General features: G+C 39.0%; 1 protein-coding gene across 1 annotated transcript in view; it reads left to right on the top strand.

Annotated features, from left to right (window-relative positions):
• Window positions 1-14,813, top strand: part of GRM8 (glutamate metabotropic receptor 8) — a 755,014-nt gene that overhangs the window by 147,616 nt on the left and 592,585 nt on the right. The gene's annotated exons all lie outside the window — the stretch shown is intronic.

Genomic DNA, 14,813 nt, shown 5'->3' with positions numbered 1-14,813 from the left:
AAAAAAAAAGGCAGTGGAATTTAACATCCAACACTAGAGGGATTAAGACTGGTAATCATCTTAAAACAATACTGAAGTAGCCCCCAAGGCTATACTTCAGCAATATTCTTATTGTCATATTTGACTTTGTGCATTTTTATTCCTACCTTATACTCTGTAGCTTACATTGGAATGAAGAGCAGTATGTAAAACGTTGGTTAGAACAAGGTGCTGAAGAGCTCTGTCCTGGGCTTTTTTCAAGGTGCTTATCCAAATCTCTATAGGCATTTAACTACGTGTGTGTTTAGCCACGAGGTTGTAAATCCATTCCATTATGTGAAAAAACTGGAACCAAACAAAAAACAACTTAGAGCACAAACCTTATTGCTCACTGGTCAACAATATAACTTTGTGGGTGAAAGGAGACATATTGTTACTTAAAAATACTATCATTCTTAAGAGCCTAAATGTCCATCAACTGATGAATGGATAAAGAAATTGTGGTTTATATACACAATGGAGAACTACATGGCAATGAGAAAGAATGAAATATGGCCCTTTGTAGCAACGTGGATGGAACTGGAGAGTGTGATGCTAAGTGAAATAAGCCATACAGAGAAAGACAGATACCATATGTGTTCACTCTTATGTGGATCCTGAGAAACTTAACAGAAACCCATGGGGGAAGGGAAGGAAAAAAAAAAGAGGTTAGAATGGGAGAGAGCCAAAGCATAAGAGACTGTTAAAAACTGAGAACAAACTGAGGGTTGATGGGGGGTGGGAGGGCGGGGAGGGTGGGTGATGGGTATTGAGGAGGGCACCTTTTGGGATGAGCACTGGGCGTTGTATGGAAACCAATTTGACAATACATTTCATATATTGAAAAAAAATACTATCATTCTTATTGAGAATTACTGAATAAAGTGTAGGTGTTTTTCTATGAGAGTACTAACAAAATTTTGTGGAAAAATTAAAGTGTCCCCAGCTGTTTTTGAGTAACTGTTTTTGAGAGTTTGAAGGAAGAAATTATATTGATAATTCGTTGTCTTTCTTGGAGACTTCAGCTCAGGAAAAGACCATGGAAGTGATTTGGGCTTATCTAGAATTAGTAAGGGCAGAGTCTAAAGTTATATTATTGGAATAAGGTTTCTCTGGAAAGACGTGAAGATAGCTGGGATCTGTTCTTCTGCATATAATAAGGCATGAGAGTTTATTATACACAATGGTTAGTGTGTTTAACATTTGTCCCAGAGTTGTGCTATTGCAGAAAATGTAGAAAAGGCCTGGTGCTGTTGGACAGATTGGGTTAATTGATTTAATCAGAGAACTGTCCACACCTGTTGTTAGTGTCCATGATACCATAATCTTTTTCTGTGAAATTTTAAATTATGTCGTTATTGCTATAAAAATGATTCAAGCATTCAATTGAACTTCAAATGATGACAAATTATATTATCTTCTTGGACTAGAATCCCAAGTTTATCTTTAGAGGAAATGCCCACTCAAATGAAAACAACAGCTTCTGGAAGCAGGGTTAATGCATTATTTAAGCAGCTGATTTCAGTACGACCAGAGTGATAATTCTACAAGAGAAGGAAACTAATAGAGTATGTATTGGAATGATATATTTTTTGCAATGATCCTGTACATTCTTCAACTACAGGTCACATTTTCTGTGCATGAAACAGATTGCTATGAAAAATTCAATACAGGACATAATTTGCCAGTTGTTGCAGAATCTGATAAAATGCATTGTTCTAAAAGTTAAGTGAGATCGCAGTTTTATTCTTTTGACTAAAAAAAGAAATACTTAGTTTTCACTTTTGGGGAGCATTGCTATACTTTGGTAATACTGTCACATAAAAGGATTCAGATGGTACGTTCATTATTCCTGTTTCTATCTTAGTCATTAGTATGGGAGAAAATAATTTTAGTGCCTTGTGTATGCTCCTGATTAGAGCAACACATTTCTTCTATATCGATCCTTTCAGTATTCTGTGACTTGATTGGTTGTCCATTCTATTTCAACACTCACTTATCTGGGGAATGGAGGAGGGCTGGATTGTCAATTAATATGCAGAATACTGAAAAGGCCAAATTAGTACCACACTAGAGTATGCCATGGAATATATTAAATATCAAAATCATCCCTCATTTTAATGACAAAGATTTTTATCTAGAACAAAAATAGCTGAAAATTAAACCTTTTACATGACAATGATATTAATGGGAATAGCAAATGGTAGCAACTTAACCCATTCTGAAATGATCTGATGACTCTGATGGAAATTCATTAGTTCTGTAACATTCGCTTCTCTTACTACAACATTGGTGACATTTCTGTCACCATGTTAGTAGTGTGTTTTTAAAAATCGTAGTATCTTGACTGAGAAGGAGATGTATAAATTCATTTGGTGGAGTGTCTGCCTATTAATAAAATTATATATTTTCCCAACTCATAAATTTTCCTTTACTCTGCTGTTCAGAATTTCTCTCTTTAGAAACATTGATTGCTAAGAAATTTCAGTGTAAATTGGGGCTTCCAGTGTTTCCTATCTTATTAATTCAGACAGATCATAATGGAATGATAGTGAAATGAAAATCTGTTTAGTGATAAATTACTTGTATGGTTTGATTAGAATATTTTTCATTTTAACAAATCGGAGCCTTGGGGGAGGTATCTGTGAATCTCCAAGAGTGAAGAAAATGAGTGAATGATGGTCATGAACACAGACATCTGTGATGGCTCTTATCTAGCCAAGATCCTTCTAAGGGGAGCGTGACAGGAGTTACTTAATAAAATAAAGACAAGTAGTCCATTGATGTCCTAGCTGTTATAGTCTCAGCCCAAGGCATTCCTGACTGTAGAATTTTTTTGTGTAGAGGGGAAGGCAAAAAACATTTGAGATCAGCAAATAGCACAATTTGATTGGAGTGTAGTTTTTATCATGAAGTATGGGATACAAAATTGGAAAGCTTGACATGGACACATAATTGAGTATTTCATCTCATAGAGAGGTAATTTTATTCTTTATTTTTTAGACAATGAAGGAAACTGCTAAGGAGAGAGTGATGTATCAGAATGTGTATTTAAGATTGTATTAATGGGAAATGGAAGATGAGGAGACCAGTTGAGAGGACTGTGCAATATCAGTCTTGACTTGATATAGGGCAATGATAATGGAAATGGAAGAGATAACAGACTGGGAGACATTTGTGGCATGGGGTCTATGGAACTTAGCCATTGATTGGAAGTAGAGCTTGAGGGTAAGAAAAAAATTAAAGTTGAACTTGAAATTATGAACCTGGGCAATTGGGAGAATGCAAATACCACAAATAGAAAAGAATCAGTAAAATGGAGAAGTTGATTTGGGATAGGATGGGAATAAATACAATAAATTGTAGGCACAACACGTATCTTTTTGGAGAAAAACAACAAAGAACATTTGTCTAGAGCTTAGGAAGGAACTGAGATGTAGGCCCAGAGCTCATTCTCACAACATTTATTATTAAAAAAATTTTTTTAGTCTTTATTTTTGAGAGAGAGAGAAAGAGAGAGGTATGTGATACTAAGAATTGGTAAAGATACAGAGAAAAGGGAACCCTTGTACATTATTGGTAGAAGTGTATATTAGTGCAGTTGTTATGGGAAATAATCCAAAATTAAAAATAGGACTACTATATGATCTAAAACTCCTACTTCTGGATATATATCTGAAAAAAAAAAAAAAGAAATCAGTATGTCAAAGAGGTACCTACTCTCATAGTCATTGTAGCACTAGTCATAATAACCAAGATATGGAGAAACTTGAGTTGTCTATTGATGGATGAAAGGATAAAGAAAAAAATATAAGGGTAATATTATTGAGCCTTAAAAAAGAAAGAAAGCTTGCCATTTGGCACAACATAGATGAACTTAGAGGACACTATGGTAAGTGAAATAGTCAGATACAGAAAGACAAACAGTGCTTGATCTCACTTATATGTGGAATCAGAAAAAGTCAAATTCATAAAAGCAGAGAGAATAGTGGTTGCTAGGGGTTGGAGAGTAGGAAAAATGGGAAGATGTTGGCCAAAGGGTACAAACTTTCATTTGTGCCAGATGAGTAAGTTCTGGAGATGTAGTGTATAGAATGGTAACTATAGTTAACAATACTGGTTTGTATACTTGCTAAGAGTTGATCTTAAGTGTTTTCACCATACGCACACACACACACATACACGTGCGCACACACACACACATAAATAGTAACCATATGAGGTAATGGACATGTTAATTAGCTTGATTGTGGTAATCACTTCACAGCATATACATATTTCAAAATTTTCATTTGTCAATTACATTCAGTAAAGCTAGGGAATTGGTATAAATGGGGGAAAAAAAAGTATGGGAATAATGGCCTAGACTTAGCAAATCTAAGAGTATGACAGAATCTCTTCTCTTGTTAGGTTTGTAGCTATTGGGGGACTCTCAGTCTCCTTTGAAGAAGATTTCCATGATGGGAGATGGTAGGGATTCTTGAGGAAAAATTCAAGGATATTGGGCAGATTTTCATATGAGAATAAGAACTTTTGCCAGTGGGCATAGCTGAACACGTATGGTACAATGACAGAGAATCAAGGAGTGTCCTTGAGAGGGGGGTGCATTAGTTCCCCAGGGCTGCCATAACAAATTACCATGAACTAGATGGCTTAAAACAACAGGAATGTATTGTCTCACAGTTCTGGAGACTAGAAATCTGAAATCAAAATGTTAGCAGGGCCATGCTACTTCTGAAAACTGTAGGGGAGAATCCTGCCTTACCTCTTGTAGCTTCTAGTTTTTGCTAGTAATCCTTGGTGTTCATTGGCTCATAGAGGCATCACTCCAATCTCTGCCTCCATCATCATATCACAAGCTTCCCCTTTCTTGTTCCTGTCTCTATGTCTTATCTTCTTATAAGGATGCCCATCATATTGGATTAAAGGTCCACCCTACTCCAGTATGGCTTCATCTTAATTGCATTTGGGATCACTCTATTTCCATTTTGAGCTCACTTTCCATTCCAGTTAACATTCTGAGGTACTGGGTTTAGGATTTCATCATATGTTGTTGGGAGACACAATTTAAAACCCATAACAGGAGGGTAATAGTGTAGATGGGTATACTTAGGGAGATAACTTGCAGTGAAAGGAATGGGAGGTAGACCAAGAGGTCAGTAGGTTAGAAATGAGGATGTGAGGAGTGCTAAGTAGACAGAATTTGGTTAATGGAGTAGCCCATAATAAAACCAGTTCAGAAATTCCTTTTGGAATGTTATATACAATTTTACTCTCCCTATCCCAACTACTTGGATGGATGGAATGATCTAACAGATAATTCAGGGTTCCAGAATGGGGTAGGTGGTAGCATCTAAGAGTGTGGCTTTCCTAGGCTTCTAGGTAGTTAAGAACTTTCTAGTAGGATCACAGGGGGCACTCCCTGTACAGTGGTGTACTGGCTGTTCAACCTCCCTGCTGTGTGATTCCAAGGTACTGTCCTTTTGGTGGCACCTAGAAAATTGTGGACATCTAGAGGGTCCTTTTAGGCCTAATTGATTTTTATTTTCTCCTTTGGGCTCTTGTGACCTGAGGGAAGGGAATAGCTCCACTGCTGCTGGTTGTTAAGACTTATCCATCACCCGTGTTACACACCCTTAGTTGTTAAGACCACAGTTTTCAGCTTTTGTCTTATTTTAATTATTTGATATGATGTTTTCATTGATATTGTAATAAAGGCTTTCAGAATATATTCTTACATTTTTCCATCATAAACTTTGGGAGTTGCAGCTTGTGACTTCATAAATGACTTCCTTGAGTCTTTAGATAGGCTTTCACTTGTCTTATTATATTATTTTAAAAAAGAAGACAGGATAATAAATGTTAATGCTACCACTATCATTATAAGGGGCAAGAAAGCTAAAGCTTTATCTTTGAAGATAAAAGGAATTTGTGAAAGCATTATATCTTTTCACTGTGGATTTTTACAGTATGGCAAAACCCCTCCTTTAATCAGTCATGTTTATGAATGGCTTATTGAAGGTGACAGGCTAGTGAGTCGTCATCACACACATTACAAGGGGCAGAATAGACCTGATTCTGTCAAATCTTTTACCATACGTGACTTTTTTTTTCTAATTTGCAAATGCTGGAAGCTTCTGACTATTGTCTGACATGTGTTTGGAATCTTAAAATCTCAGAATTGGAAGGGGTTGCAGAGGTTGTTGGACTGGCACAATCTGTTTGAAATGTTAATGCAATAAACCAATTTAATTAATTTTTTTTGTATATAAAATGACTGACACTTGCCAATAGTGATTTATTTTTTGGCAGGGGTCAAGCAATAAATTCAGGGAGACTTCGTTCCTAGTATACAATTGAAAAGTGCTGATCATATTTTTAAAGTAACTCAGTAGTGTTTTAAAAGAAAGCATTTTTTTCCTCTTGGATTATAAACAAGAACCAAGTTTCTATTAGCTGAAATGGATTCACTTCAAGATTAAAACAAAGTATTTTCAATGACAGAAAGAAAGGAATACATAAAGAGCAGCTTTTTTCCCTCAGATGTTCATTGCTTTGGAAAAATGACTTCCAGCAGGCAAAAATCAATTTGACAGAAGTATTAATGTTGTAAAATACTATGAATGAAAGGAAACATTTAAATTCAATTGAAAACTTTACTTTATATTCCTACAGCTGAGTTCCATTGATAACACCACATTTCAAGTTGCAAATCATATTTAATTAATATTAACACCAGGTAATTGGCAAGAATAACTTCAAAGGAGGGCTGAGGAAATTGTAAATTGGAACTGCAGGTGCAGTGATCCTGCAGAAGCTTTATAGGGATCCAGAGAAAGTGTATATGATTTTAACAATTCCTGCAAAACCTGATCAAATAGAGCATCATTTCAAAGCTGTTCTTCACCCTGGCCTTTCTTAATATTTAGGGCTTAGGAACTGCTAACTAGCAGCAGCTGCTGTTAATGTGAAATAGCAAATAACATTCAATAAGTGCTTTCAAACCTCTGGTTCTGATGCTGTAGTTGAGTGTTTAGTAAACACTGGCAGTTTTATGTAGTGGAACCCACCTTGGAGTTAAGAACTTGTTTAAATCTGTCTTTTTCAATTATGAGACTTTGAGGATTAATCTTCTTGTCTGAAAAATGGGTGCCCTCTTCTCAGTGGTCATCAAATGATATAATACTTGTGAATGCTATTCATAAACTCTAACACACTATTTAATATCAGGTGTTACTGGTGAAAGGAATGGGGATAATATGGATTTTTTTCCCCCAATGTGTGGCAAACCTATATATTATGAGAGTGGTAGATGTATTGCCTGGTGTGTAGGATAAATAGCCAGAGAGGGCTTGGCTTGATTGGTTAATCACCCTCAAGCTTATTCATATGCTTCCTGAGAGACCAGGAAGATCAGAAAGGAGGATTTTGTTGGGGTGCCTGGCTGGCTCAGTCAGTAGAGCATGTTGATTCTTAATCTGAGGGTTGTAAGCTCAAGCCCTGCATAGGTGTGGAGCCTACTTAAAAAAAAAAAAAAGAAATATAGGAGGCTTTTGTGTAGCTTTTCAGTCAGTAGAGCATGTTGATTCTTAATCTGAGGGTTGTAAGCTCAAGCCCTGCATAGGTGTGGAGCCTACTTAAAAAAAAAAAAAAGAAATATAGGAGGCTTTTGTGTAGCTTTTCCTCTCTGTTCTCTTTATTAGTTCCTCACAGCCACCATGTAAGTCTTCTACCCTGAGTCTTATTCTTGCTACTCCTGTCACAATATTAATTATTGTGTCACCTGGCAGTTGTCTTTGCTTGGGTCTGGTTGTTTAGTTGCCACTTAGAAGGGTTGAGATACCAGGATAAGTTTGGAATATCTTGCCTCGTCCTCAGCAATTTGCTCCTGTGGGTCCCTGTGGCACCACTTGGCACTCTGACCATAATGCCAGTTTCTCTGTTGATTTGCCCCTGTGGGTCCCTATGGCATCACTTGGCGCTCTGACCGTAATGGCAATTTCTCTGTTTGTCTTCTGCTAAATTGTGCTTTTCTCAGGGGAAGGACCACCCTCCCCCACCCCTCCATATCCAGCAGAGGGCCTGGAACATAACTGATGCTTCAGGAATTCCTGTTGAGTGGCCATGTTACCATATTCATTGTCGTGTTGGTTTTGTGAGCCTAGAGGTCAGACTTGCTCAGGCTCTGGGAACTGAAAGGCAGAGATGTTTCCAATAATGGCTTATACATTTTCTTTGCTGATGTGTAACCTATATGGGAAACTTAAGGGGCTTCCATACTGTTAAGCCACTCAGAATTTAATATTTTCTTATTGGCAAATACCAAAGCCTATAATTTGTAGGTACAGACCACACCCAGTCCCTTAGGACAGACAGTGCTAGGGAGTGATTAAATGCTTCTTTCGCTCTTGGTTTGAGTTCCAGATTTTTCACATCCTAGCTGTGAGACCTTGGGTAACTTCATCTTGTTGTGCCCCAATTTTTCATCTGTGGAATGGGTTTAACAACCGTACAAGATGTGAATGAGATCATAACAACGTGTGGCACATGGTAAATGCTCAATAACTGTCAGCTTGTATTGTGTTAGGAACTCATTCTCAGCAGTAGGTGACCTGGGAGTGGTCTTATTGCCCTGAGCCTATGTCCATTTTGCTCAATGAACAAATAAGGCACAGTGAGGTCCAAGTAAGTGTTCAATTAAAGGCAACCAGTACTCCTTATTCTTGAATCTTGCTTTGTACCTCCTGGCAGTGACCAATCTTACTATTATTTTTTTGGCCTAATATGTTACCTACAATAGTGTTGGCACTAGTTGAATGCATGAATTAATTAAATATCAGCATTGGAACACTGCTCATTCCTCTTCCTTTTTCAACCTACACATTAGTCTCTTCAGCCTGCATTTATTGTGCACACACCCTGTGTCAGGTCACACTTGCGCTAAGCTTTCAGGATACAGAGATGAATCATGGCTTCTGCTTCCATGCTGGGCACTGTGTATCAGAGGATTCAGACAAGCAAACAAACAATTACAAATGGATGTGATCATTGCCTTCACAGAGGCATCATTTACAGGCATTGCCCAAGGACACAGGGCCCAAAAGAGGGTGTCCTGCAGTCATGTAACAAAAAGACCTTGTGTAACATAGCAGAGGGTGACAGTCTGTGGACCCCAAGCTCCAAGAAAGTTAGGACACCATGTGATGTGAAGTGAAATGAAGTTAGATAACTTCAACAGAAGCATAGTTTCCCATGAAAGAGGCAGCACAAAAAATTGAATGTAGACTATGATACCAACTTTGTAATGAATGTTGTGTGTATTTGTGAGATGTTTAATATGTATAAAATGCATATAGTTTTTGACAATTTTTATTTCTTGATCTACTGATGATTACTTAGATGTATCCATTGATGACTTGCCTTCTCCTGTTAGCTCTTCTTCTCCCTGATCTCTCCTACCCAGCATCACCTATGCCTTTGGTAGTGTTTTCATTTTTGTTCAGTTCCTGAGTCCGAACCGAAGGGCCAACAGTTTGTCCTCAGCCTCAGCCCACAAGCATACAGGCTTTATAATGTTTTGGCCATGATGGACCCTGGTGGTGGTCCTGGGGTGAGCCCTGAGCCTGTCTCTAGGTCACTGCAAACTTATAGTGTTGTCCTATCCTTGATTCACGCTCTGGATCCTTGGGACTGGGGCTCTGCCCCAGACTCTGGACTCTGAGGTTTGGGTCATGACACACTGCCAACTCCTTGTCAACTCTTTCATCTGACTGGTTGGAGGTGTTCAGTCCTGCCTGTATTCTCGCCCAGCTGCTGAGGTGTGACTCTGCACAAAGCCATTGAGGATAGCCCTGCCTATGGAGTGGGCCCCTGCTATGTGCTGGGGTCCTGACCCTCTCTAGCTTGTTACTTTTACATTTCTCACATCCTTTTAGTGTCACATCACTAGAATAAGGGAACTTAGCCTCAAATGATGGTTTAAGGTTCTTTTTCAGAGATTCCCAGGCAAATGATTGAAAAGGGCCAGAATCTGTCATATCAACAGTGTGGTCCCTCTTTTGAGTTATTTTTTTCCTGCTACCTAACTCTCATCACCGATTATATTAGTTTTCCGGAGCTACTGCAGCAAAGTATAACAGACTGGGTGGCTTAAACAACATCAATCTATTGTCTTCTGGTCTGGAGGCTAGAAGTCCTAGATCAAGGTATCTGCAGGGGTGGTTCCTTTAGAGTATCGGAAGGGAGTATTTGGTCCATCCCTCTCCCCTAGCTTCTGATGGTTTGCTAGCAATCTTTACTGTTCCTTAGCATGTTGGCATATCATTCTGATCTTTGCTTGCATCTTCATATGGCATACACTCTGTGTGTGTGTGTGTGTGTGTGTGTGTGTGTGTGTGTGTGTGTCCAAATTTCCCCTTTCTATAAGGACACCAGTTGTATAGGATTAGGGGCCCACCCTAATCCAATATGACTTCATATTGGGTGACCTCATATGATTATGATCTCATTTTAACTACATTTTCAATGACCCTTACTTAATTACAACTGCAATGAAAATAAATGAAAATTGGGAGACACAATTCAATTCATAACACCAATGATAGCTGCTGAATTTACGGAGTTCTTTCTGAATTGAGCCCACATTTGACCTGGTCCTTTGGATGGATACTGGGCTTTGGGCTACTCAAGTTTCTCCTGAGGCATCAGCTTCTGTAATCAGGTTAGCTAGCCTTGTTTCCCCTTGTCCTTGCCAGCTGGTCTCTACATGCCTCAAAACTGAATGCCCAAGTCATGGCAAGAGTGTGCTTCTCCTCCTTTGCCTAGCCCTAACAAAATCACATTCTTTTGTTTCCTTTTCCAAAGTCACTTTCTCATTAAAGCAATTCTGCTTGGAAACTCCGGCACTAGATGGGAGCTTTAAGATGCAATTTGCACTTTACTGTGTCGATAGAAGAACATAATATAAAAACACCCTTCTGCAGATATGAAACAACATCAGAATCTATTTATGTCATTTTTGAAGGCCTGAAAGAGTTAGCCTGAGAATTAGGAGTGTGTTTTCCCAGTTTACTTTATAACTTATCAACTAAGCAATAATTATGGTTTCCTTGAAAATAAATGGCTCAAGAATAGTACAATCAGAAGGCTATGAAATGAATAGTTTATTGAAATAGGTGCCAATTATTTCAGGGGTCGTGTCCCTTGGCAAAACTGTGCTGCACAGTCTTTGTTCTCTAACATCTGCATGTTTGACAGATACTGGGCTTCTTTCTTCGCTTCTTTCAATGTTACCTGACCAGAGCCATTTCATGACTCACTGGGGGCCCCACAAGGGGAAGGCAGGGGAAAAGAGAGAAAGTAAAACTCAAGTCAGCACATTTTGTTTCTTGTTAACAGCTCTGGGAAGAGGCTTGGTCGGGAAAGGAATTTTAAGTAATGATTTAAACATATCTTCTGGCATTGTGGCATTGAGAGAGGAAAAAAAAAGCCTCTTGTAGCAGTTCAGATACACTTCCAAGACTGTGGTACTCAGGGCCATGTGACTCTGGGGCCACATTTGCATCATGTATCATGGCTGGCATGAGCATAATGGACTATTAAGGGACAATGGGATGTACAGAGTACATTGCCAGCCTTTTGTGTTTGATATCGTGAAGGGCAATCACTGTGTTCCGTTTCAAAATGATGCGTGATGCTATTGCCAGAAGGAATCCTACGTTAGATGGAACTATTTATGTAAGCTGATATGGCAATTTATTCAATAAATACTTGGGCACCTACTATGTGTGGGCCCTGTTCTAGGAGGTTAGGGATATGGCCCTGGACCAGTCAGACCTGGTTCCTGCCTTTGTAGGATTTCTAGTCAAGATTACTGTCTTTACATTTCTCGTGTCCTTTTAGTCTCCTATCTCTAGGCTCTGGGAACTCAGCCTAAGCCAAAAACAGTGTGAGATGCTTGGGACTGGGGGTCCATGAAAATGATGAGAGCGGGCCTGAGTCTGTTATATCAATAACTAGATCCCTTCAGTGTTCTTCAGGTTTCCATAGCATGCTGGGAGGGAAGGGACATGTGTTTGGAGGAAAAAACACACATGTGTATGTTTTGTGTAGGTAGGAAGAGGGATAGACCTGGACAAAGGAAGGAGACAGGCCGTTCACTGGGGACAGATGTTCAGGAGTAACGCCAGATGTGGGTAGGGTGAATGCCATTCAGGCATGCAGAACATGGATCAAGAAATTATGGTTCCAGATGAGTAATGTGAACTTCCTGCTGTGTGGCATGCCTGGGATTCCTGCCTTCCTTACATTGGTCTGGTTAATGTTTCCTTGTTCTGACAGTGTTCTCAGGTTCTTTCCTGGAAGTCTTCTCTGATCTCCCTCTCCTCCTCCCAGTGAAGTTTGGGTTCTTTTCTCTGTATTCTGTGGAATAAAAATGAATCCAGACATAGATAAGGAGAGACTTCAGAAGAAAGACTATTGCAATAGAGAATGCCCCTATTTTAAAAGTAGAAAAAGTCTTTGCTTTTACAGGGTAGAGAGGAATAAGCAAAAGCTTAATGGAAAATTTTAAAGGGAAGTTTGGGTAAGCAAAGGAGAAATGACCAGTGAGGGCTGATGGGAAAGGGTCCTGCTGTGGTCAGCTGATTCCCAGGAGAAGCTAATGAGGGGACATGTTCCGTTTTTCAGTGCTTGCTCAGATTTGGGGGCAGATAAAGCTCAGGGGTATGTAGGAAGGAGAGAAGCCTGGCCTATGTTTTGTCAAGACAAAGTAGAAGGTGAAAAGTGGGCAACTATGAACACTTGGTCAGTTTCTGGATACCTAACAGATAGATATCATACCACTTTGTATTTTAATTACTTCTTTGCCTTCCTTCAGAGGTAGAGAGTATACCTTATTTATCTTTGTATAGTACTATAGTTGCAGGGTCTAGAAGTTACTCTGAGAATGCTTGTTGAGTGAATAGATAAATGAGCACATGGCAGGTGAGTGTATCCTGGTGATAGGATATCAGGAAGGAGGTAGTTTGGAGGACATAGGTATATGGACAGGCTAGCCGTCCACATGGGAGGGGATGGGCCTTCCCCAAGGTCAGGATTCAGCATCACATCCTATCTGCTGGCACTTGGGAGACTTGGAGTCTGGGGCTCAAGATTAGGTCTACAACAGGAAATTTCATGGGAAGGAAGGAGAACTAGGAAGCCAGAGTTAAAGCCAGTTTTAACTTGGGAAACAGAAGCAGTAGCTTAGGTAGATGACAGCAGGTCTGATGCCAAGATTGATAAATTTGATTCTGAGAACCAGAACCGGACAGCGGTTCTGGTGGGGCAAAGTTGAGTTAAGGCCCAAAGCTCTGTGAGGTATGACAAATAGGGCAGATGCAACATCAGAATATGTTGAATATATTGCTCGTCTTTCAACTGCCTTTGAGTGTTCTAGGTATGTAAGTGTATGGCATAATTTATGACTGTAAGATGTCCTAAATATGAATTCTAGTATTTAGAGCCATGACTTTGGACCCTGGGGAGCTTGTTTATTCATGATTCATTTTACAAATGGTTGGAGCCAATATGAGGTTTCAAGGACTATGCTAGGTGCTGGGAATTCACATATCTGGTCTCTGGCTTTAAGGGGCTTAGATTCTAGTAAAGAGATTGATCTTAAAAGGAAACCAGTAAACAAGCTAATAATTATAAATTCAAGGTAATAATTATAAATTGTGTCTTATTAAGAAAGAAGCAAATGCACATTTATAGTTTATTTGTGAGATATCTGGGAAGCTGGTGTAGCTAGAACCCAGCAAGGAAACGAGTAGCAGCTCATGAGATAAACATCAGTCAAGGGTGTGGTTGACTGGTTTTGGAGACCATGGCAGGATATGTGGATTTTATTCTCAAGCATTGGAAAACCTTTGAAGGCATGATTTGGAGGATGGCATGGTATAATTGAAATTTTAAGGGGATCATGTGTAGAAACTGGATTACAGGGCAAGACAGAAGCCAAAGATGAATTAGAAATTTATTGCAGGCAAGGCCTGAGGTTGGCTTGGACTAAAGTGGTGGGGGTAAAGGCAGGGATATGTGTGAAATGGCTTAGGTACCAGTAGAGTCGAAGTCCCAGGCCTGGGGGGAATGAGGTAGCTTGCTGCTATAGGGAATTAAGCCATTGAAACAAAAGTCCTTTGAGACATGTTGGCCAGCATCAGGGTGTGTTCTGGAGAACTGAAATTGGGATGGGTGTCCCAGATGACCTTGTGGCTCCCTTAAAAGGATATTTCTGTGGCGGGAAGTCAAGTGAATTATTTCCTGACAAAATTTCACTTCAACTAATACTTAAGTGAAAAAGAACAAAGAGGTAAGTGTCCCTTAGGTTGCTATTATCTTTAAAAAAACAAAAACAAAATCCATTTAGAGATCTTTATTGCTATTTTTCCTGAGTGCTAGAAGAACCTGAAATTTAGAATGTTCTTGTTAATAGTTTCAAACATTTTCCTCTTAATTCATATTTCTTGTTGCTCTTTTACTCATATTACTGATTCATTTTAAGACTCATTAATCATTATGCAGTTTTCTGAACATTTTTATGCTCTTGTAATACAGTGGTGATTCTGGAAACACTCCTGGGTCCACATAGTCAAGGGTCATAGTAATGGGTGATTTGACAATTTGGTCTCGAAAATTAGGCTTAGTGCATCTTTTATTTAGAGTATACAAAATTATGATTTGACCTAATGACTTTTTATTTGCAAATTCCAACATGCATCATATATATTAAATGTGAATATTTGCGTACCAAA

The sequence above is a fragment of the Panthera uncia genome, chromosome A2 (assembly GCF_023721935.1).
Source record: "Panthera uncia isolate 11264 chromosome A2, Puncia_PCG_1.0, whole genome shotgun sequence".
Lineage (NCBI taxonomy): Eukaryota > Metazoa > Chordata > Mammalia > Carnivora > Felidae > Panthera > Panthera uncia.
The sequence above is the reverse complement of the archived record's forward strand: the minus strand, read 5'-3'. Positions and strand labels throughout refer to the sequence as shown.